The sequence below is a fragment of the Triticum aestivum genome, chromosome 6A, assembly GCF_018294505.1.
Source record: "Triticum aestivum cultivar Chinese Spring chromosome 6A, IWGSC CS RefSeq v2.1, whole genome shotgun sequence".
Lineage (NCBI taxonomy): Eukaryota > Viridiplantae > Streptophyta > Magnoliopsida > Poales > Poaceae > Triticum > Triticum aestivum.
Window position 1 is genome coordinate 229,442,548 of NC_057809.1, and position 24,066 is coordinate 229,466,613.

Below are 24,066 nucleotides of genomic sequence, written 5' to 3' on the forward strand. Positions count from 1 at the left end.
GAGCATGTCGGTTAAATCATCGATAGTGGCTACGAAGTGGGTGGGCGTCGAATTTCTTCGTCGTCCGCATCCCAATCCTGTTTGCCATAATCCGGCCAGGGCCCTCCTGACAAAGAGAGAGACCTTAGTGAATTCAGGATGTCGCTGAAGGGAAAGTGTTGAAAGATGTCCGCGGCGGTGAATCCCATGATCGGCGCCCAATCGGATTCGATTGGCAGGGGCGTGGATGGTTCGGAGTCCGGAAAAGAGTCTGGCACCTTGGAGTCACGGGCTGCGCAGAGGGTTAGGCTGGTGTTCAGCTCGATCGCCGTTGAGACTGCAGCCCCTGAGGCAGTGTCTAACCACCCGTCCTCGATTGGCGCAGTTGGCTCCGAGCTAAGGGTCGGAGCTGATGCGGGCGCGGACTCTGGGGTACTGTTCGGCGGCAGAGCTAGGTCATACCCATCGTGACAGTGCGGATGTTGGCCGTGTAGTTCAAACTTCCAAATCTGACCTGATGGCCAGGGGCGTAGCTTTCAATCTGCTCCAGATGGCCAAGCGAATTAGCCCGCAGTGCAAAGCCGCCGAATACGAAGATCTGTCCGGGGAGAAAAGTCTCACCCTGGACTGCATCGCTATCGATGATAGTAGGAGCCATCAAGCCTAATGGTGATGACATAGAGGAACTCTTAATGAAAGCACCAATGTCGGTGTCAAAACCGACGGATCTCGGGTAGGGGGTCCCGAACTGTGCGTCTAGGCCAGATGGTAATAGGAGGCAGGGGACACACTATTTTACCCAGGTTCGGGCCCTCTTGATGGAGGTAAAACCCTACGTCCTGCTTGATTGATAGTGATGATATGGGTAGTACAAGAGTAGATCTACCACGAGATCAGAGAGGCTAAACCCTAGAAGCTAGCCTATGGTATGATTGTATATTATGGTTGTCGTCCTACGGACTAAAACCCTTTGGTTTATATAGACACCGGAGAGGGTTAGGGATACACAAGGGCGGTTACAAAGGAGGAGGTATCCATATCCGTTTGCCTAGCTTGCCTTCCACGTCAAGTAGAGTCCCATCCGGACACGAGACGAAGTCTTCAATCTTATATCTTCATAGTCTAACAATCCGGCCAATGGAGATAGTCCGGCTGTCCGGAGACCCCCTAATCCAGGACTCCCTCAATAACCCTCTCCGGTGTCTATATAAACCGGAGGTTTTAGTCCGTAGGACACAACAACAACATAAAATCATATCATAGGCTAGATTCTAGGGTTTAGCCTCTCTGATCTCGTGGTAGATCTACTCTTGTACTACCCATATCATCAATATTAATCAAGCAGGACGTAGGGTTTTACCTCCATCAAGAGGGCCCGAACCTCGGTAAAACATTGTGTTCCCTGCCTCATGTTACCATCCGCCTTAGACGCACAGTTGGGGACCCCCTACCCGAGATCCGCTGGTTTTGACACCGACAGTTCCCCTCATCAACTTGCTTTGCATAATGAAAAACATACATGCCGCAATGTTCTTAGCCGCCTGGAGTTCCTGAAGAGCGCTCTGGGCTTCGGATCAAGCCTCTTGTGCGCTCTGGCAAGCCTTGGCAAGTTCGGATGCCTGCATCTTAGAATCACGCTCAAGGGACTCGTACTTCTTAACGGCATCCTGAAGCTCTTCCTGAACATCACTGCCCCGGGCCTCGTGCTTTTCGCGTGCACCACGTTCCTTGGCCGCTTTGTCCTCGGCCTCGGCTAATGCCTTCTTGAGGGCCGCCACCTCGGTCGTGGCCCCTAGCATAGTCCATGACAATTTAGTCAGCACGAAATATTCATCCTTCCTAACATACACACACAGGTTACTGCATACCTTTGCTGTCCTCCAGCTGCGTCTTCACAAGACTGAGCTCTTCCTCGACCCTCTCCAGGCTCCGCTTCAGTTCGAAGACCTCCGCAGTATGAGCGGGAGCAGCCAGCAACAATGCCTACTTATTCACATAGACAACATATGTTAGACTCCTGCGAAACTTGTTTTGATCCTTTGTTCGGCTTTTCTTTACGAACACCGAACAGAGCATCAGGGGCTACTGTCTATGCTATGATATTCTTTCTACAATTATTATTACCTCAAAGCCTGTTAAAAGGCTAGTGCAGGCTTCAGTCAGTCCACTTTTGGCAGACTAAACCTTTTTGATCATCGTACCCATGAGGGCACGATGCTCATCTACAATGGAAGCGTCTCGCAGCACTTCCAGTAGATCGGCCGGTGCCTCTGGTCAGACAGAGGTCACCAGCGTAACAGGCACACCCCCTCCTTTTGGGGAAGGCTGACTCCGGAGTCGTACAGGTCTCTGCAATGATATCTGGCTGAGGGCCGAATGGAACTCGGCCCCCACCATCAGTCTCCATGGGGGTTTCTTCCCCCATGTGTCCGGCGGCCGTGGAGTCACCCTTGGACGCCACCCTAACGATCTCCGGAGCCTCCCTTTGTTGGGGAAGGCCCATTGGGACACCACCTCATCATCACCCTTGGGTGAGGCAGAGTGAGCAGGTGGCGGCGACATGCTAGCCATCTCCTTTGAATCTAGCGAGCCCTCTGTCGAGGACTGCGGAGAACCATCGCGGGCCGGACTGCAGTAGCATATATTAAACATATTAATATTGCAAAGGGGAAGGGCCGAACATTTGGACGAGCATAAGGTCTTGGGTACTTACGAAGCGGCCCGAGGCTTGGTCCGGGGCATTCGTTCAGGACTGCTATCGACATCCCACGCGGAGTTATGTACGAGGGAGCCCTTCCCCCTCTTGGGTGGCTTCGCCCCCAAGTTTGTGGAGGCCACCCTTTTCTTCCTTCCCCCCTCAGGGGGAGTTGTTTTCCTCCTCCTCCTCATCGCCATGTTCGGCTACCGAAGGGTCACTCTCGTCTTCGAAAGATAGTTGCAAAGAATCCTTTCGACGAAGGCCACTCCTGGTCCCCTTGGCTGCCTTTTTGGTCTTCTTTTCTGGCACGTCATAAGGCGCCGAGAACAATATCTTCGTCAGGAGTGGGGTCTCTTTGTCTTCGGGTAGCGGGGCTGGATAGTTAATCCGCCTCGCTATGTCGACCCAGGCCTAAGGAAACAATTGATAGGAGAGCTTAGACTTGTTTCTCACAATACGGTAGTAAAGGTTATGCCTTGAGAGCGTGAAAAAACTTGCCGAATTAGCTTGGCACTTTGAGCTAAGCCCACGATCCTCGGTTGTATGCGGTGGCGTCTTGCCGGCCTTGAAGAGCACTTTCTAGATATCCTCGTGCGTTGTGCCGAAGAGCTCTAGCAGCGTCTGGTGCTTGGCCAGATCGAATTCCCATAAATAACAAGTCTAGCGTTGGAACGGGAGGATCTAGCGGATGAGCATAACATGGATCACATTGACAAGATTAATCTTTCTGGATATCATGTTCTGGACGCACGTCTGGAACCTTGTCAGCTCGCCCGAAGCACCCCAGGTCAGGCCCTTCTCTTGCCAGGAGGTGAGCCGCATCGGAACTCTGGATCGGAATTGGGGGGCCGCCGTCCAGTTAGTGTCGCGCGGCTGGGTGATGTAGAACCACCCTGATTGCCAACCTTCGAGCCAGGTGACATTGGGCATCTTACCCAACATAGCTCCTCCGCACTCTGCCTGTTGCCCTCTCACTAGCTTTGGCTTCACATTAAAGGTCTTCAGCCATAGGCTGAAGTGAGGTGGAATGCGGAGAAAGTCCTCGCACACGACTATAAATGCCGAGATGTTGAGGATAAAGTTAGGGGCTAGATCATGGAAGTCTAGACCATAATAAAACATCAATCCGCGGACAAACGGGTGGAGAGGGAATCCCAGCCCGCAGACAAAATGCGTGATGAACACCACTCTCTCATGAGGCTTGGGGGTGGGGATGATCTGTCCCTCGGCCGGGAGTCAGTGAACAATCTCCTTGGCCAGGTATCCGGCCTCTCGGAGCTCCTCTATATTTTCCCTCTTAATGGAGGAGGTCATCCACTTGCCGCTGGCTATGCATCCGGACATGGTTGGGTGCTGGTTTGAATGAGTACTTCGCCGTTGGAGCTCGAGGACGGAGAGGTAGGAGGAAAGCGTGTGGGAAGAAAGGGGAATCTTATCTCCTTATAAGGCCGGTGAATATCGAACTCCCCCCCATTCGCCTTAAAATTCGCCTGCTCCCAAGGCTGTGTAAATGGCACAGTTGGGTTACCCACACCCGTATTGATGAGAATCCCATAATAAGGGGACACGATCTATGCTTTGACAAGACATGCCAATGACAACCACGTCTCGAAACGTGGGGCGAAAAACGGTTTGAAATTATAACCGAACAGGCGTGACGTCACATTACTAAAGTTGTCAGCAGATTGGACTCGTGTGTTATTATATTCTCTCTATGGTTGTGTGCGGCATGTGTTACATGTCCGGACACAATCAATTTGTCTGAAGACTATTCGGGAGTTCGGAAGGAGGAACCCGCCTTGCAATGCCGAAGAAAGCACTACGCGTCGGATACCTTGTCATTGAAGCCAGGTTCAGGGGCTACTGAGGGAGTTCTGGACTAAGGGGTCCTCGGGCGTCCGCCCGATTATCTATGGGCCAGACTGATGGGCTATGAGGATATGAAGACCGAAGACTATACCCGTGTCCGGATGGGACTCTCCTTGGCATGGAAGGCAAGCTTGGCGAACTACTATGAAGATTCCATATTATGTAACCGACTCTATGTAACACTAGATCCCCCCGGTGTCTATATAAACCGGAGGACTTAGCCCGGATAGGGGATACTCAATACCTTAGTCATACAGGCTAGACTTCTAGGGTTTAGCCATTATGATCTCATGGTAGATCAACTCTTGTAATACACGTATTCATCAATATCAATGAGTAGGACGTAGGGTATTACCTCCATCAAGAGGGCCCAAACCTGGGTAAAGCTTCGTGTCCCCTGTCTCCTGTTACCATCAACCTTAGACGCACAGTTCGGTACCCCCTACCTGAGATCCGCCAGTTTTGACACCGCCAGTCGGTACGGCGCTGGTTTTAGATGCTGTCGCAAGGCGAATACACAAAATTGAATAAAGCACAACAGTTGTTGGAATGAAATCGAACGATAGTTCCTAACAAGCAATCAGAGTTGCAATTCTATCAACAATATTGTCGTACTACTTATACACACAAGACACTTGTTTCACCATGCCAGAGTATTACATTGAAATCTCTCGGAGGATAGATCAGTTCGGCAGTTGCGTGATGCTACTGAAGAATTTCAAAGTTGATTCAGACCAGTTCTCCTTGCCGAGAAAGTTCGATTTTCACATCATCCCCTACCGCAAGATATGATTTAGATTAGAACCTTAACCATCCTTTAGCATCAATCATCATGCGACCACCCTTTGTACTTACGGTATATTGAGGAGGTTCATTCACACCAAGGCTGCGCATGGTAAGAGAAACTTGGCCACGGTTGCCCGGATTGTTGAACGACTCCCTCCTTGCTCTAGGAATTCTCTATTTGCAAACAAGAAGACATACACAAACAGTAAGATCAACACAGTGAATCATGTGAAACAACATGGAATGAAAAAAGAATGAAGCACTTGGGCAGACAATGATTACCAAGAAGGTGGACATGTCGGTTTTTGTAAGGACTTTGGTATATGAAGTGCGAACTGTAGCCTAGTCTGTTGCCAGTGCAACTGCCGGTTCTGTTGCCACTGCACGGGCCGGAGCAGATGCAAGTGCAAGTGTTGGTGCAGGTGCCGAAGCCGTTGCTGGTGCCCGTGCTGGTGCGACTGGTAGTGCCACTGTTGCTTCCAGAGATGGTGCTCCTTGTAGAGCTGGTGCCGGTGTCGGAGCAGGTGCCTGTGTCGATGCCCGATCCTCCGGTAGATCAGCCTGATCAGCTGACGCGGTCGGTGCCCAATCCTCAGCTAGATCAAACTAACTTGCTGCCACAGTTAGTTGATACGTCCATTTCGCATCATGCTTTTATATCGATATTTATTGCATTATGGGCTGTTATTACACATTATGTCACAATACTTATGCCTATTCTCTCTTATTTTACAAGGTTTACATAAAGAGGGAGAATGCTGGCAGCTGGGATTCTGGGCTGGAAAAGGAGCAAATATTAGAGACCCATTCAGCACAGCTCCAAAAGTCCTGAAACTTCATGGAAGCTATTTTCAGAATATATAAAAAATATTGAATGCAAGAAGTTCCAGAGGGGGCCCACACCCTGGCCACAGGGGTGGGGGCGCGCCCTACCCACTGGGTGTGCTCCCTGCCTCGTGGGCCCCTTGGTGCCCTCTGATGCCCATCTTCTACTATATGGAGTCTTTCGTTGAGGAAAAAATCATAAGAAAGCTTTCGGGACGAGACTCCACCGCCACGAGGTGGAACCTTGGCGGAACCAATCTAGGGCTGTGGCGGAGCTATTCTGCCGGGGAAACTTCCCTCCGAGAGGGGGAAATCATCACAATCGTCATCACCAACGATCCTCTCATCGGGAGGGGGTCAATCTCCATCAACATCTTCACCAGCACCATCTCCTCTCAAGCCCTAGTTCATCTCTTGTATCCAATTCTTGTCTCCAAGTCTGGGATTGGTACCTGTAGGTTGCTAGTAGTGTTGATTACTCCTTGTAGTTGATGCTAGTAGGTTTATTTGGTGGAAGATCATATGTTTAGATCCTATATGCATATTAATACCCCTCTGATTATGAACATGAATATGCTTTGTGAGTAGTTACGTTTGATCCCGAGGACATGGGAGAAGTCTTGCTATTAGTAGTCATGTGAATTTGGTATTCGTTCGATATTTTGATGAGATGTATGTTGTCTATCCTCTAGTGGTGTTATGTGAACGTCGACTACATGACACTTCACCATTATTTGGGCCTAGAGGAAGGTATTGGGAAGTAATAAGTGGATTATGGGTTGCTAGCGTGACAGAAGAATAAACCCTAGTTTATGCGTTGCTTCGTAAGGGGCTGATTTGGATCCATATGTTTCATGCTATGGTTAGGTTTACCTTAATACTTCTGTTGTAGTTGTGGATGCTTGCAATGGGGCTTAATCATAATTGGGATGTTTTTCGAAGTAAGGACATCACCCAAGCACCTGTTCTCCCACATACCCAATTATCAAAGTACCGAACGCGAATCATATGAACGTGATGAAAACTAGCTTGACGATAATTCCCATGTGTCCTCGGGAGCGCTTTACTTCATATAAGAGTTTGTCCAGGCTTGTCCTTCGCTACAAAAAGGATTGGGCCATCTTGCTGCACCTTATTTACTTTTATTACTTGTTACTCGTTACAAATTACCTTATCACAAAACTATCAGTTACCGATAATTTCAGTTCTTGCAGAGAATACCTTTGCTGAAAACCGCTTATCATTTCCTTCTGCTCCTCGTTGGGTTTGACACTCTTACTTATCAAAAGGACTATGATAGATCCCCTATACTTGTGGGTCATCAAGACTCTTTTCTGGCGCCGTTGCCAGGGAGTAAAGCGCCTTTGGTAGGTGGAATTTGGTAAGGAAAAATTTATATAGTGTGCTAAAATTTACTGTCACTTGTTACTATGGAAAGTAATCCTTTGAGGGGCTTGTTTGGGGTACCTTCACCCCGACCAGTAGAGCAAAGAGTTGCTCCTCAACCTACTGAACCTACTGAAGCTACTGAAAATGAAAATGTCTACTTTGAAATACCTTCGGGTATGATAGAAAAACTACTAGCTAATCCTTTTGGAGGAGATGGAACATTACATCCTGATGAGCACCTAATATATGTGGATGAAGTTTGTGGATTATTTAAGCTTGCAGGTATGCCTGATGATGTTATCAAGAAGAAGGTCTTCCCTTTATCTTTCAAGGGAGATGCATTGACATGGTATAGGCTATGTGATGATATGGGATCATGGAAATACAAACGATTGAAATTGGAATTTCATAATAAGTTTTATGCTATGCATCTTGTTCATCGTGATCGCAATTATATATATAATTTTTGGCCTCGCGAAGGAGAAAGCATCGCTCAAGCTTGGGGGAGGCTTAAATCAATGTTATATTCATGCCCCAATCATGACCTCTCAAGAGAAATGATTATCCAAAAATTTTATGCTTGACTTTCTGATAACAATCACACCATGCTCGATACTTCTTGTGATGGCTCTTTTATGATGAAGACTATTGAATTCAAATGGGATTTATTGGAAAGAATTAAACGCAACTCTGAAGATTGGGATGTCAACAAAGGTAAGGATTCTGGTATGACACCTAAGTTTGATTGTGTTAAATCTTTTATGGATACCGATGTTTTCCGTAAATTTAGCACTAAATATGGACTTGACTCGGAGATATTAGCTTCTTTCTATGAATCTTTTGCTGCTCATGTTGATCTCCCTAAGGATAAGTGGTTTAAATATCATCCTCCCATAGAAGTAAAAGTATCTGCACCTATTAAAGTTGAAGAAAATACTATCACTTATAATGATCCTATTATTCCTACTGCTTATGTTGAGAAACCAACTTTTCCTGTTAGGATAAAATATCATGCTAAAGCTTCAACTGTGGTTCGTAAAAGCAATATTAGAACCTATACACCTCCTGAGCAAGTTAAAGTTGAACCTAATATTGCTGTTGTTAAGGATCTCTTGGCTGATAATATTGATGGGCATGTTATTTATTTCTGTGATGAAACTGCTAGAATTGCTAAACCTTGTGCTAAATACAAACATAGACCTATGGTAGGCATGCCTGTTATTTCTGTTAAAATAGGAGATCATTGTTATCATGGGTTGTGGGATATGGGTGCTAGTGCTAGTGCAATACCTATTGAATTATACAAAGAAATTATGCATGATATTGCACCTGCTGAGTTAGAAGATATTGATGTCACAATTAAATTTTCCAATAGAGATACTATTTCACCAATTGGGATTGTTAGAGATGTTGAAGTCTTGTGTGGGAAAACTAAATATCCTGCTGATTTTCTTGTTCTTGGTTCCCCACAAGATAGCTTTTGTCCCATTATGTTTGGTAGACCCTTCTTAAACACTGTTAATGCTAGGATAGACTACGAAAAGGATGTTGTTACTATTGGTTTAGGTGATATGTCTCATGAGTTCATTTTTTCTAAATTTCGTAGACAACACCGCGAAGAGGAATTGCCTAGTAAAGTTGAAATTATTGGTCTTGCTTCTATTGCCGTACCTCCTAGTGATCCTTTAGGACAATATTTGCTAGACCATGAAAATGATATGTTTATGAATGAAATAAGGGAAATAGATGAAGTGTTTTTAAATAGGGACCTATTCCGAAACACAACTTGCGTGTTGAAATCTTATGGGATTATCCTCCACCCAAGGGTGATCCCGTGTTTGAGCTTAAACCCCTGCTTGATACTCTTAAATATGCTTATCTTGATGAAAAGAAGATATACCTTGTTATTATTAGTTCTAGCCTTTCAGAGAAGGAGGAAGAAAAATTATTGAAAACTCTGAAGAAGCACTGTGCTGCTATTGGATATACTCTTGATGATCTTAAGGGCATTAGTCCCACTCTATATCAACACAAAATAAATTTGGAGAAGGATGCCAAACCAGTTATTGATCACCAATGACGGCTGAATCCTAAGATGAAAGAAGTGGTAAGAAAAGAAATACTAAAGCTCCTTGAGGAAGGTATAATTTATCCCATTGCTGATAGTTAGTGGGTAAGTCCTGTCCATTATGTTCCTAAGAAGGGAGGTATTACTGTCGTTCCTAATGATAAAGATGAATTGATTCCGCAAAGAATTATTACAGGTTATAGGATCCTAATTGATTTCTGCAAATTAAATAAGCCTACTAAAAAAGATCATTACCCCTTACCTTTCATTGATCAAATGCTAGAAAGATTATCCAAACATACACATTTTTCCTTTCTAGATGGTTATTCTGGTTTCTCTCAAATACATGTGTCAGTTGATGATCAATCAAATACCACTTTTACTTGCCCTTTCGGTACTTATAGACGTATGCCTTTTGGTTTATGTAATGCACCTGCTACCTTTCAAATATGCATGATGGCTATATTCTCTAACTTTTGTGAAAAGATTTGTGAGGTTTTCATGGATGATTTCTCCGTTTATGGATTCTCTTTTGATGATTGCTTAAGCAACCTTGATCGAGTTTTGCAGAGATGTGAAAAACTAACCTTGTATTGAATTGGGAGAAGTGCCACTTTATAGTTAATGAAGGTATTGTCTTGGGGCATAAAATTTCTGAAAGGGGCGTTGAAGTTGATAAAGCTAAAGTTGATGCTATTGAAAGGAGGTCGTGTCCCAAGGACATCAAAGGTATAAGAAGTTTCCTTGGTCATGCTGGCTTTTATAGGAGGTTCATTAAGGACTTCTCAAAAATTTCTCGGCCTTTGACTACTTTATTACAAAAAGATATACCATTCGTCTTTGATGATGATTGTGTAGAAGCATTTGAAATACTTAAGAAAGCATTCATCTCTGGACCTATTGTTCAGCCACCTGATTGGAATTTACCTTTTGAAATTATGTGTGATGCTAGTGATTATGATGTAGGTGCTGTTCTAGGGCAAAGAGTTGATAATAAATTAAATGTTATTCAATATGCTAGTAAAACTCTAGACAATGCCCAGAGAAATTATGCCAGTACTAAAAAAGAATTTTTAGCAGTTGTATTTGCTTGTGATAAGTTCAGACCTTATATTGTTGATTCTAACGTAACTATTCACACTGATCATGCTGCTATTAAGTATCTTATGGAAAAGAAAGATGCTAAACCTGGACTTATTACACGGGTTCTCTTGCAACAAGAATTTGATTTGCATATTATTGATAGAAAGGGAGTTGAGAACCCCGTTGCAGATAACTTGTCTATGTTAGAAAATGTTCTTGATGACCCACTACCTATTGATGATAGCTTTCCTGATGAACAATTAAATGTCATAAACGCTTCTCATACTACTCCATGGTATGCTAATTATGCTAATTACGTTGTTGCTAAATTTATACCACCTAGTTTCACATACCATCAAAAGAAAAGGTTTTTCTATGATTTAAGACATTACTTTTGGGATGACCCACATCTTTATGAAGAAGGAGTAGATGGTGTTATTAGACGTTGTGTACCTGAGCATGAACAGGAACAAATCCTATGCAAGTGTCACTCCAAGGCTTATGGAGGACACCATGCTGCAGATAGAACTGCACATAAGGTATTGCAATCTGGTTTTTGTTGGCCTAATCTCTTCAAGGATGACCGTAAGTTTGTCTTGTCTTGTGATTAATGTCAAAGAATTGGTAATATTAGTAGACGTCAAGAAATGCCTGTGAATTATTCACTTGTTATTGAACCATTTGATGTTTGGGGCTTTGATTATATGGGACCTTTTCCTTCCTCTAATGGATATACACATATTTTAGTTGCTATTGATTATGTTACTAATTGGGTAGAAGCTATTCCAACTAGTAGTGATAATCATAACACCTCTATTAAGATGCTTAAAGAAGTTATTTTTACGAGGTTTGGGGTCCCTAGATATTTAATGACTCATGGTGGCTCACATTTTATTCATGGTGCTTTCCGTAAAATGCTTGCTAAGTATGATGTTAATCATAGAATTGCATCTCCTTATCACCCACAGTCTAGCGGTCAAGTAGAATTGAGTAATAGAGAACTCAAATTAATTTTTAAAAGACTATTAATAGATCTAGAAAGAATTGATCCAAGAAACTTGATGATGCATTATGGGCCTATAGAACTTCGTATAAAAATCCTATGGGTATGTCTCCATATAAAATGGTTTATGGAAAAGCATGTCACTTAGCTCTCGAACTAGAACATAAGGCTTATTGGGCTATTAAACAGCTCAATTATAATTTCAAACTTGCCAGTGAGAAAAGGTTATTTGACATTAGCTCACTTGATGAATGGAGAACCCAAGCCTATGAGAATGCCAAATTGTTTAAAGAAAAAGTTAAAAGATGGCATGACAAAAGGATACAAAAGCGTGAGTTTAATGTAGGTGATTATGTATGGCTATACAACTCTCATTTAAGATTTTTTGCACGAAAACTTCTCTCTAAATGGGAAGGTACTTACGTTATCGAGGAGGTCTATCGTTCTGGTGCCATAAAAATCAACAACTCCGAAGGCACAAATCCGAAGGTGGCGAACGGTCAAAGAATCAATCATTATATCTCACGTAATCCTATAAATGTTGAAACCAATGTCATTGAAACCGTAACCCCGGAGGAATACATAAGTGACACTTTCCGGAAAGTTTTAGACTCCGAAAAGGAATAGGTATGTGGTATGGTAAGTAAACCGACTCCAAAACAGTTCTAATGGCAATTTTTCTCCGTTTTGGAATATTTACAAAAATAGAAAATTAAGAAGAAATCCGGGAAGGACACGAGGACTCCACGAGGGTGGAGGGCGCGCCCCCTGCCTCATGGGCACAATGTGCACTCTCCGGACTCCGTTTTCTTGCATGTTACATATTTTGGTCGGTAAAAATTCATTATATAATCTCCGGAAGGTTTTGACTCCTGTATCACGCAATTGTCCTTTGTTCTTGTTTCGACCTATTTTTCTGACATATCTAGATCATCATGATGTCTCCAAGTGCCCCCAAGGACAAGTTTTTGTTAGAAGGTCATCAACTCCTACCTCGCGGAAGTGCCGCAACACCCTCAAACCATTGAGATGCATGAGGGGGTGCTGCACATCCGCAATGTTGTGGGACCAAAGAGGACCGGAATCATGGAGAGAAGGCTCAAGGCAATGAGGCAACAAGTTTTCAAGTGCCAAGAGATGGTGGAACACGGACTCAACTCCAACCATATGATGATCGCGGAGTTCACCAACAACCAGAAGCTGGATGCCAAGAACATTGGGGAGACCATCTTCAAGCTTCACGAGAAGATTGAGCACCTCCAAGCCCAAATCTATGACCTGCAAAATCAAAACAGTGAGTACGAATATAGATTCAAGAGGATGAGTTTTTCTGCTGATTTGAGGATCCCGGAGACTCATTCATCCTTCTATGATGATGAGCCTATGCCTTGGAAGATGGACAACAAGCCTACTTCATCATCACCACCATGTTCTTCACCAACAAAGGAGACATAATCATATGGGTATGGGCACTCCCCTTGGAAACTGCCAAGCTTGGGGGAGGTGCCCCGGTATCGTATCACCATCACATCTCTATCTTTATCGTTTTTTAGTTCGATCCTTTTAGTAATATCTTGATCTAGTAGAATAAAGTTTTTGGTATGATCCAGTTTTGAGTTTTGCTTTATGATCCCTCTATGTAATCGAGTCCGTGAGTTATATAATAAAGATTAGTGTTGAGTCAAGGGCTTGATTACCTTGCTATGATCTTGAGGGAATAAAATAAAACAGAAGAAATAAAAAGAACCAAAGAGATCATATGGATCTTATGGGGAGTAATGAGCTCACATATAAAGAGTATGATGAATAAAAATTGTTGAGAGTTGACAAACATAGTTTTGGTCATCGTTGCAATTAATAGGAAGTAATATGACATTCATGGATGGGTTCACATATAAATTTACTATCTTGGACATCTTTTATGATTTGAGCACTCATTAAAATATGACATGCTAAAGAGTTGACGTTGGACAAGGAAGACAACATAATGGGTTATGTTTTCTTACATCTGAGATAAATTATATTGTCATGGATCATCCAACATGATTGAGCTTGCCTTTCCCCCTCATGCTAGCCAAATTCTTTACACCAAGTAGAGATACTACTTGTGCATCCAAATACCCTTAAACCTAGTTTTGCCGTGAGAGTCCACCATATCTACCTATGGATTGAGTAAGATCCTTCAAGTAAGTTGTCATCGATGCAAACAATAAAAATTGCTGTCTAAATATGTATGACTCATTAGTGTGGGAGAAAATAAGCTTTATGCGATCTTGTGATATGGAAGAAATAAAAGCGACAGACTACATAATAAAGGTCCATATCACAAGTGGGAATATAAAGTGACGTTCTTTCGCATTAAGATTTTGTGCATCCAACCATAAAAGCGCATGACAACCTCTGCTTCCCTCTACGAAGGGCCTATCTTTAAATTTTATCTCCTACCTTACATAAGAGTCATGGTGATCTTCACCTTCCTTTTTACATTTTATCTTTTGGCAAGCACAATATGTTGGAAGGATCCTGGTATATATGGCTAATTGGATGTGAGTTTTCATGAACTATTATTTTTGACATTACCCTTGAGGTAAAATGTTGGGAGGCAAAATTATAAGCCCCTATCTTTCTCTGTGTCCGATTAAGACTTCATACCCATAAATATTGCGTGAGTGTTAGCAATTGTGAAATACTAAACGATGGTTGAGTATGTGGTCTTGCTGAAAAGCTCTTATATTGACTCTTTCCTATGTTATGATAAATTACAATTGCTTCAATGAATGAGATTATAGTTTGTTAGTTCTCAATGAAGTTTACGATTCATACTTGAAATCGTGATTGAATTGTTACTCTAGCATAAGAGATCATATGACAATAAGTATCTAAGATGCTGTTCTAAGAATGATCATGATGCCCTCATGTCCGTATTTTATTTTTATCGACACCTCTATCTCTAAACATGTGGACATATTTTTCGATTTCGGCTTTCGCTTGAGGACAAGCGAGGTCTAAGTTTGGGGGAGTTGATATGTCCATTTTGCATCATGCTTTTATATCGATATTTATTGCATTATGTGTTGTTATTACACATTATGTCACAATACTTATGCCTATTCTCTCTTATTTTACAAGGTTTACATAAAGAGGGAGAATTCCGGCAGCTGGGATTCTGGGCTGGAAAAGGAGGAAATATTAGAGACCTATTCTGCACAGCTCCAAAACTCCTGAAACTTCACGGAAGCTATTTTCAGAATATATAAAAAATACTGAGCGCAATAAGTTCCAGAGGGGGCCCACACCCTGGCCACGAGGGTGGGTGGCGCGCCCTACCCCCTGGGCGTGCCCCCCTGCCTCGTGGGCCCCCTGGTGGCCCTCCGATGCCCATCTTCTGCTATATGGAGTCTTTCGTTGAGGAAAAAAAATCATAAGCAAGCTTTCGGGACAAGACTCCGCCGCCACGAGGCGGAACCTTGGCGGAACCATTCTAGGGCTCTGGCGGAGCTGTTCTGTCGAGGAAACTTCCCTCCGGGAGGGGGAAATCATCACCATCGGCATCACCAATGATCCTCTCATTAGGAGGGGGTCAATCTCCATCAACATCTTCACCACCACCATCTCATCTCAAACCCTAGTTTATCTCATGTGTCCAATCTTTGTATCTAAACCTCAGATTGGTACTTGTGGGTTGCTAGTAGTGTTGATTACTCCTTGTAGTTGATGCTAGTTGGTTTTCTTGGTGGAAGATCATATGTTCAGATCCATTATGCATATTAATACCCCTCTGATTATGAACATGAATATGCTTTGTGATTAGTTACGTTTGTTCCTGAGGACATGGGAGAAGTCTTGCTATTAGTAGTCATGTGAATTTGGTATTCGTTTAATATTTTGATTAGATGTATGTTGTCTCTCCTCTAGTGGTGTTATGTGAATGTCGACTACATGACACATCACCATTATTTGGGCCTAGAGGAAGGCATTGGGAAGTAATAAGTAGATGATGGGTTGCTAGAGTGACAGAAGCTTAAACCCTAGTTTATGCGTTGCTTCCTAAGGGGCTGATTTGGATCCATATGTTTCATGCTATGGTTAGGTTTACCTTAATAATTCTGTTGTAGTTGCAGAAGCTTGCAATGGGGCTTAATCATAAGTGTGATGTTGGTCCAAGTAAGGACAACACCCAAGCACCGGTCCACCCACATACCAAATTATCAAAGTACCGAATGCGAATCATATGAACGTGATGAAAACTAGATTGACGATAATTCCCATGTGTCCTCGGGAGCGCTTTACTTCATATAAGAGTTTGTCCATTCTTTTCCTTTGCTACAAAAAGGATTGGGCCATCTTGCTGCACCTTATTTACTTTTATTACTTGTTAGTCATTACAAATTACCTTATCACAAAACTATCTATTACCGATAATTTCAGTGCTTGCAGAGAATACCTTGCTGAAAACCGCTTATCATTTCCTTCTGCTCCTTATTGGGTTCGACACTCTTACTTATCAAAAGGACTACGATAGATCCCCTATACTTGTGGGTCATCATTATTGCAAGAGCAACTGCCGGTGCTCGATCCGTTGCTGAAGGTGGTACCGATGTGTGAGACAGCGGCGATCATGTCTGATCTGCTATGATCAGCTTTCTAACTAGACTAAGCTCCGTGACCATGATCCATTCTTTTTCTTCATTTCTTTTAAACACGAGAAGGACTAATTGTGGCGTGTTTGTTAAACCAAACTATAGTTCATTATAGGGATTCAGCTTGTACTCAGACAACAGACTGATCCAATTTTTTCCAGTAATATAGGTGATGGACAATCCCTTCGTTACTAACACGACATAATAAGTGAAACTGCAAAAATATCCATCGTAGAGAAAACCAAATGGTTTATTCTGTGATGAATGTCACATGGCAAAACTTGCATCGTAAAATTGCAGCAAAAGAAAGAAAACATGACATTAAATCAATAAGATCTAGACAGTAAACCAATAAGATTTACATGATGTGACACGAGTGAATCCTTACCTGGAAATCACTATGTTGAAGTACTAAATAGAAGATTGGTTGTCCAACTACGCATGTAATGCAGGGCCCCCACCTACTCCCACAAACACGACAGTCCAAAGGTCATGACAAATCGTATGGACCGAACATCCATGGGACTGGAAATCCTGGTGGGTGCGATAAACCCTGCAATGCATACATATATTGGAGTGTAACCATAATTGATAAACCATCCTCACAAAAAGATGATCTGGATACTTCAAAATATACAGACTAAATTAAGTGGACAGACATTAACATAGAAAGTTCTCATGACTCACCACACACCAAAAGCGGTAGTACTAAACAATAGAGGGTTCACAAACACAAATCAAGTATTGAACAATAGTACTTACTACTGACAAGCAAAGTTGCACTAATTAAACTTTACGGACTATTTCTTGCCACCGACCTATGGAATGAACCCTGCATAACTGACTAGGCCATGGACTTCGTGAGAGATGTCTACCGGCACCATCACCATCTCCACAACCTTGGTGAACCTAACAGAGTGGTCTTTCCATTCATAAACATGACGATGAAGACATGCCGCATTAGATTTGTCGGGAAGCTTTACAAGAACCACACCCTTCGTAATCGAAGGCACAGCCAGCAAATTGTTGTGCTCAAGTACAACCTCAAGAACACGCCTGACAACAGTGCTATAGGAAAACACTAGTTCAGAACACATGGCGACAAGGACACATCAGCTGGATAGTTTAGCAATAGAACTTATCCTCAGGTATTCTAGTTCACACGGCATGACTTTGTGAACTTCATATCCACTGCAGACCTGGTTCTAACTTAAACAGAAACCAAATGTTTTATTACTACCTCCGTTCAGAAATATAATATGATTTCCAATATTTTACTCCATATCTGTAACACCTTGGATGTAACTTGCCATATTTGTAACTCTGACTCTTGCCATTTTCAGCTTGAAGTTATGAGATTCCTTTCATGATTGGGTTTTGTCTTCGTTTTTCATTTTGGTCATGTCATGCATTTCATATCATGTCATCATGTGCATTGCATTTGCATACGTGTTCGTCTCATGCATCCGAGCTTTTTCCCCGTTGTACCTTTTGCAATCCGACACTCCTATGTGCACCGGCGCACCCCTCTTGTCTCTTTTCATGAGAAGGTGTTAAATGTTCTCGGAATAGCCTTGGTATACCACTCGTAGACCGCCTGTCAAATTTCGTGTCATTTGGAGTCCGTTTGATACTCCAACGGTTAACTGGGTAACCGGGAAGGCCTCTTGTGTGTTGCAGCCCAACACCCCTCCAAAACGGCCCAATAACCCATCTAAACCACTCCCATGTCCTCCGTCATCGGATCACGATCATGTGGGCGAAAACTACACCCCATTTGGACACTCCTACCTCCTCCTAGCTACAAATATGTGCAACCCCCTCCAAAATTCGGGTCCCGAAACCCTAGGTACTCTCCCCTCCACCACCGGACATGTCCGCGCGCCGCCGGACGAGAACCCACCGACGCCCGTAGCCAACCGCCGCTTGCCACGTCAGTGGTGCCGCTCCATGCCTCCAGCCGGCCCGCGAGGCCCGCGTCTGGCCCGCGGGGCCTGTTCCGCCGCGCCGCCGCCCGCGGGCAACATCGCCCGAGAGCGCCAAGCGTCGCCGCCACCCTCTTCGCCTCCGGCCACCGTCCAGCCACCGCCGCCGCCTCCCACGCCATCTGGCCGCCGCCCCGCCGCCTCGGCTTCCACGTCGTCCCCGCACCGCTGCCAAGCGCCGCCTCCTCCAGTCGGATCCGGACGCCCCCTCGCCAGATCTGCCTCCCCGCATTCTCCGGCGAGATCCCGACGAGCTCCAGCCACCGCGGCGACGAAGCTCCGGCCCTGCCTCGGTTTCCGTGCGAAGAACCTTAGATCTGATCCGGAGGGGTATATTTTCCAAGTCCAAGCGTGGAAATGGTTCTATCTTTGTTGTCATCGACAAGCTTACTAAAGTGGCTCATTTCCTTCCAATCAAAGAATCTATCACAACAGCTTAGTTGGCAGAGCTATACACCTCCAGGATTGTCTCTTTGCACATCATTCCGCAATTGATATCTTCAAATCGTGGAAGCGTCTTCACTTCTATGTTCTGGGACTCCTTTTAGAAGGCCATGGGCACCAACATTCGCTTCAGCACATCCTTCCATCCTCAAACTAGTGGCCAAGTCGAGAAAGCCAATCAAATCCTTGAAGATATGCTCAGGGCTTGTGTCATTTCCTTCGGTATGAAGTGGGGAGATTGTCTTCCATATGCCGAATTCTCATACAACAACAGTTTCCAAGCGAGTTCGGGCAAGGCCCCATTCGAAATTCTCTATGGCAGAAAGTGTCGTACTCCTCTCAATTGGTCAGAGACTGGTGAACGCCAACTTCTTGGCAATGACTTAATCACAGAAGCTGAAGAAATGTGTAAAGTCATCCGTGAAAATCTCGAAGCCACGCAATCGCGCCAGAAGAGTTACTATGATAGCAAGCATCGTGACTTGGCTTTCGAGATCAGAGACCATGTCTACCTCCATGTCACTCCAATGAAAGGCACTCATCGCTTCGGTATCAAAGGGAAGCTTGCCCCTAGATACATGCGTCCTTTCAAGATCATTGGCAAAAGAGGCGATCTCGCCTTTCAACTTGAGCTTCCGTCCAACTTTGCAAACGTGCACGACGTGTTTCACGTGTCACAGCTTCGCAAGTGCTTCAAGACTCCTGAGCGCACCATCAACTTCGAAGAGATTGATTTCCAAGAGGACCTGTCTTATCATGAGCATCTAGTTGCTATTCTTGAAGAAACTGAACACAAGACTCGCAACAAGTCTATCAAATTCCTGAAAGTGATGAGGTCACATCATTCCGACCGAGAAGCCACCTGGGAACATGAGGATCACCTCAGGCTAGATCTCAGGACGAGATCCTTTCGTAGTGGTGGAGTGTTGAAACACCCCGGATTTAACTTGCCATATTTGTAACTCCGACTCTTGCCATTTCCGGCTTTAAGTTATGCGATTCCCTACGTGATTGGGTTTTGTCTTCGTTTTGCATTTTGTTCATGTCATGCATTTCATATCATGTCATCACGTGCATTGCATTTGCATACGTGTTCGTCTCATGCATCCGAGCTTTTTCCCCATTGTCCGTCTTGCAATCCGACACTCCTACATGCACCGGCGCACCCCTCTTGTCTCTTTTCGTGAGCAGGTGTTAAACGTTCTCAGAATGGACCGAGATTTTCCAAGTGGCCTTGGTATACCACCGGTAGACCACCTGTCAAATTTCGTGTCATTTGGAGTCCGTTTGATACTCCAACGGTTAACCGGGTAACCGTGAAGGCCTCTTGTGTGTTGCAGCCCAACACCCCTCCAACACGGCCCAATAACCCATCTAAACTACTCCCATGTCCTCCATCGCCGGATCTAGATCGTGTGGGTGAAAACTGCACCCCATTTGGACACTCCTACCTCCTCGTAGCTATAAATATGTGCAACCCCCTCCAAAATTCGGGTCCCAAAAGCCTAGCTACTCTCCCCGCCGCCATCGGACATGTCCGCGCGCCGCCGGACGAGATCCCACCGCCGCACGTAGCCAACCACTGCCTGCCACGTCAGCGCCGCAGCTCCATGCCTCCCGCCAGCCCGCGAGGCCCGCGCCTGGCCCGCGGGGCCCGTTCCGGCGCGCCGCCACCCGCGGGCAACAGCACCTGAGAGCGCCAAGCGCCGCCGCTGCCCTCTTCGCCTCCGCCCACCGCCCGCCGCCTCCCACGTCGTCCCGCCGCTGCCCCACCGCCTCGGCTTCCGCATCGTCCATGTGCTGCCGACAAGCGCCGCCTCCTCGGGCCGGATCCGGACACCTCCTCGCCGGATCTGCCTCCCCTCGTTCTCCGGCGAGATCCTGACGAGCTCCGGCCACTGCGGCGATGAAGCTCCGTCCCTGCCTCAGTTTCCATGTGAAGAACCCTAGATCTGATCTGAAGGGGTATATTTTCCACCAAGTCCCTTTTATGCATTATTTTATGCGCCTGTTCTTCATGCCATATCTCCATGACCGTAGCTCCGTTTCATGCGCATGATATATCGAATTGTTCGTTGGGAGATGCTCTTCATTTCATTCCATAGTGGCATGCTTGTTTGAGTTCATATTGATGCACTAATCATTGATGCAAGAGTGCTATAAATTTTTTACTGCTGCTACTTATCAGATTATGATGATTTGGCATTTGTGTCACATTTGTTGTGGTCTTCATATGGGCATGAGCTCTACATGCGTTTTGAACTATGCCATGCCATCTTTACAAGGGTGGTTTCCATGTATATTTGTGATCAATGTGGTGACTAGCACAAGCATGCAAACTAGGCTTCGTGATGTTGCTGATTTCAGGGAGTTAGTCATTTTCCTACTGTTATTATGATGCCATGTAAACATGATGATACAATGAGTTCCATGCTTGTTTTGAGTACCTTCAGTAAGGTTGTTTTGGGAATATGGTTATTCTCTATCCATACATACCCATGTTTGCAATTACGGAGTGCCCTAGCATGTCTTAATCTTGCTCTACTTTTGCTATAAAATGTTCCTGGCAGATTGTTTACATGTTAATCAATTTTTCCATGGTTGTTACTAGTGATCCATGCATGCTATGAACTTGCTCTTGCCATGGTTAGCTTCATGAGCATGTCTTCTTGCTGTTTGTATGCTTATCTTGTCATGCAATGCCTTGTGGTGAGTGTTTTGAGCTTGCAAAATTACCTTCATAATTCTGGTTATAAAACATGCTATGTTTACATGGGTGCCATCATATCTTTTGTGCCTTTTTGGCTCAAGATCAGTAAGGGACTTTTCTTCTATGCATTTAGTAGAATCATGCCATGCCTTTGTTTGCTACGAGATGTTCCTGTAGCATGTTGTTTGCTTGCTCTAAATATTGCTTCCTAATGTTATTTCTGGCATGTTAGTATTTTCACTAAGTCTGTGAAGCTGATATCTTTTGCACTTTTTCCATGCTTGTTTGAACCTGCTCTTTTGTGATTTTGCCGTAGCTTAGTGTTCATGTTTTGTCAAGCATATTTTTTACATCACTTCCATATGCCTTGTTGATATGTTGGGTTGCCGTAGCTTAGTTTCTTGTTGCATTCTAGATGGCATCATGCTGTTAATCGCAGAATTGTGCCTTTCTTGTTTTGCTTGCCATTTGCAAACCGTGCACCCGTTTCCAGCAATCTTCATATTGATTTCGACCGAAATCATCTCATATTTCCATAGGCACACTTGGTTTGCCAAGTTGATGCCTTGATCATTCTTTCCCTTCCGAAGCACGCATATGTATTGCATATCATGTCTTGCATATCATGCCATGTTTTGCATCATGTTGCTTGTGCATTTCACCGTTATTGATTGTTGGTCCCGTGCTTGTGTTCTTGCTTTGGGTAGACCGGGAGACGAGTACGTGATCGAGGAACCTGGTGAGTACGCTAACGAGGATCAAACTTTCGTCAACTCTGAGAACTTTGCAAGCAAGATGACCATACCCTCGAAATCACTTCTATCTTTGCTTGCTAGTTGTTCGCTCTATTGCTATGCCGCGTTACCTACCACTTTCTATATCATGCCTCCCATATTGCCATGTCAAGCCTCTAACCAACCTTTCCTAGCAAACCGTTGTTTGGCTGTGTTTCCGCTTTTGCTCAACCCCTCTTATAGTGTTGCTAGTTGCAGGTGAAGATGAAATTTGTTCCATGTTGGAACATGGATATTGTTGGGATATCATTATTATATCTTATTTACTTTAATGCATCTATATACTTGGTAAAGGGTGGAAGGCTCGGCCTTATGCCTGGTGTTTTGTTCCACTGTTGCCGCCCTAGTTTCTGTCATACCGGTGTTACGTTCCTTGATTTTGCGTTCCTTACGCGGTTGGGTGTTATGGGAACCCCTTGACAGTTCGCTTTGAATAAAACTCCTCCAGCAAGGCCCAACCTTGGTTTTACCATTTGCCTACCTACCACCATATACCTTCCCTTGGGTTCTGCAGACTCAAGGGTCATCTTTATTTTAACCCCCCCAGGCCTATGCTCCTCTGAGTGTTGGTCCGAACCGAGCTGCCTGTGGGGCCACCTCGGGGAAACTTGAGGGTTGGTTTTACTCGTAGCTAGTCTCATCCGGTGTTGCCCTGAGAATGAGATACGTGCGACTCTTATCGGGATTTGTCGGCACATTGGGCGGCTTTGCTGGTCTTGTTTTACCATTGTTGAAATATCTTGTAACCGGGATTCCGAGACTGACCGGGTCTTCCCGGGAGAAGGAATATCCTTCGTTGACCGTGAGAGCTTGTGATGGGCTAAGTTGGGACAGCTCTGTAGGGTATAAACTTTTGAGAGCCGTGCCCGCGGTTATGGGCAGATGGGAATTTGTTGATATCTGGTTGTAGAGAACTTAACACATAACTTAATTAAAATGAATCAACCGCATGTGTAGCCGTGCTGGTGTCTTTTCGACGGAGTCCGGGAAGAGAACACAGTCTCGTGTTATGCTTGAGTGTAAGTAGCTTCAGGATCACTTCTTGATCACTATTATTTTCTCGACCGTGCGTTGCTTCTCTTCTCGCTCTCTTTTGCGTAAGTTAGCCACCATATATGCTAGTGCTTGCTTTAGCTCCACCTCACTACCCTTTACTACCCTTAAGCTTAAATAGTCTTGATCTCGCGGGTGTGAGATTTTTGAGTCCCCGTGACTCACAGATACTTCCAAATAGATGCAGGTGCCGATGATGCTAGTGCAGGGGACGCTACCGAACTCAAGTGGGAGTTCGACGAGGATTCGGGCCGTTACTATGTTTCTTTTCTGGATGATCAGTAGAGGAGCCATGTTGGGACGATCGGGGATCTAGCATTTGGTGTTGTCTTTCTTTGTTTTGGTTCTGTAGTCGAACCTTTGATTGTACCTTGGATGATGTATGACTATTTATCTATTGTGTGAAGTGGCAATTGTAAGCCGACTCTTTATCCCTTTCTTATTCAGCACATGGCATGTGTAGAGACTACCCCTCTTGCGATAGACCTACCATATGGCTATGCATCTAAGTCATGCCCCGACACGTGGGAGATATAGCCACATTGTGGGTGTTACAAGTTGGTAATCAGAGCCTTCACCGACATAGGAGCCCCCTGCTTGATCGAATCACTGACGTTGTTCTGTCTAGAACAAAATGTTTTGAGTCTTAGGATTACATATATCAGAGAGTAGGATTCTTTTTACTCCTCAGTCCCTTCGTCGCTCGTGAGGCCTCCTGGCGTAGAGTTTTGACTCTTCTC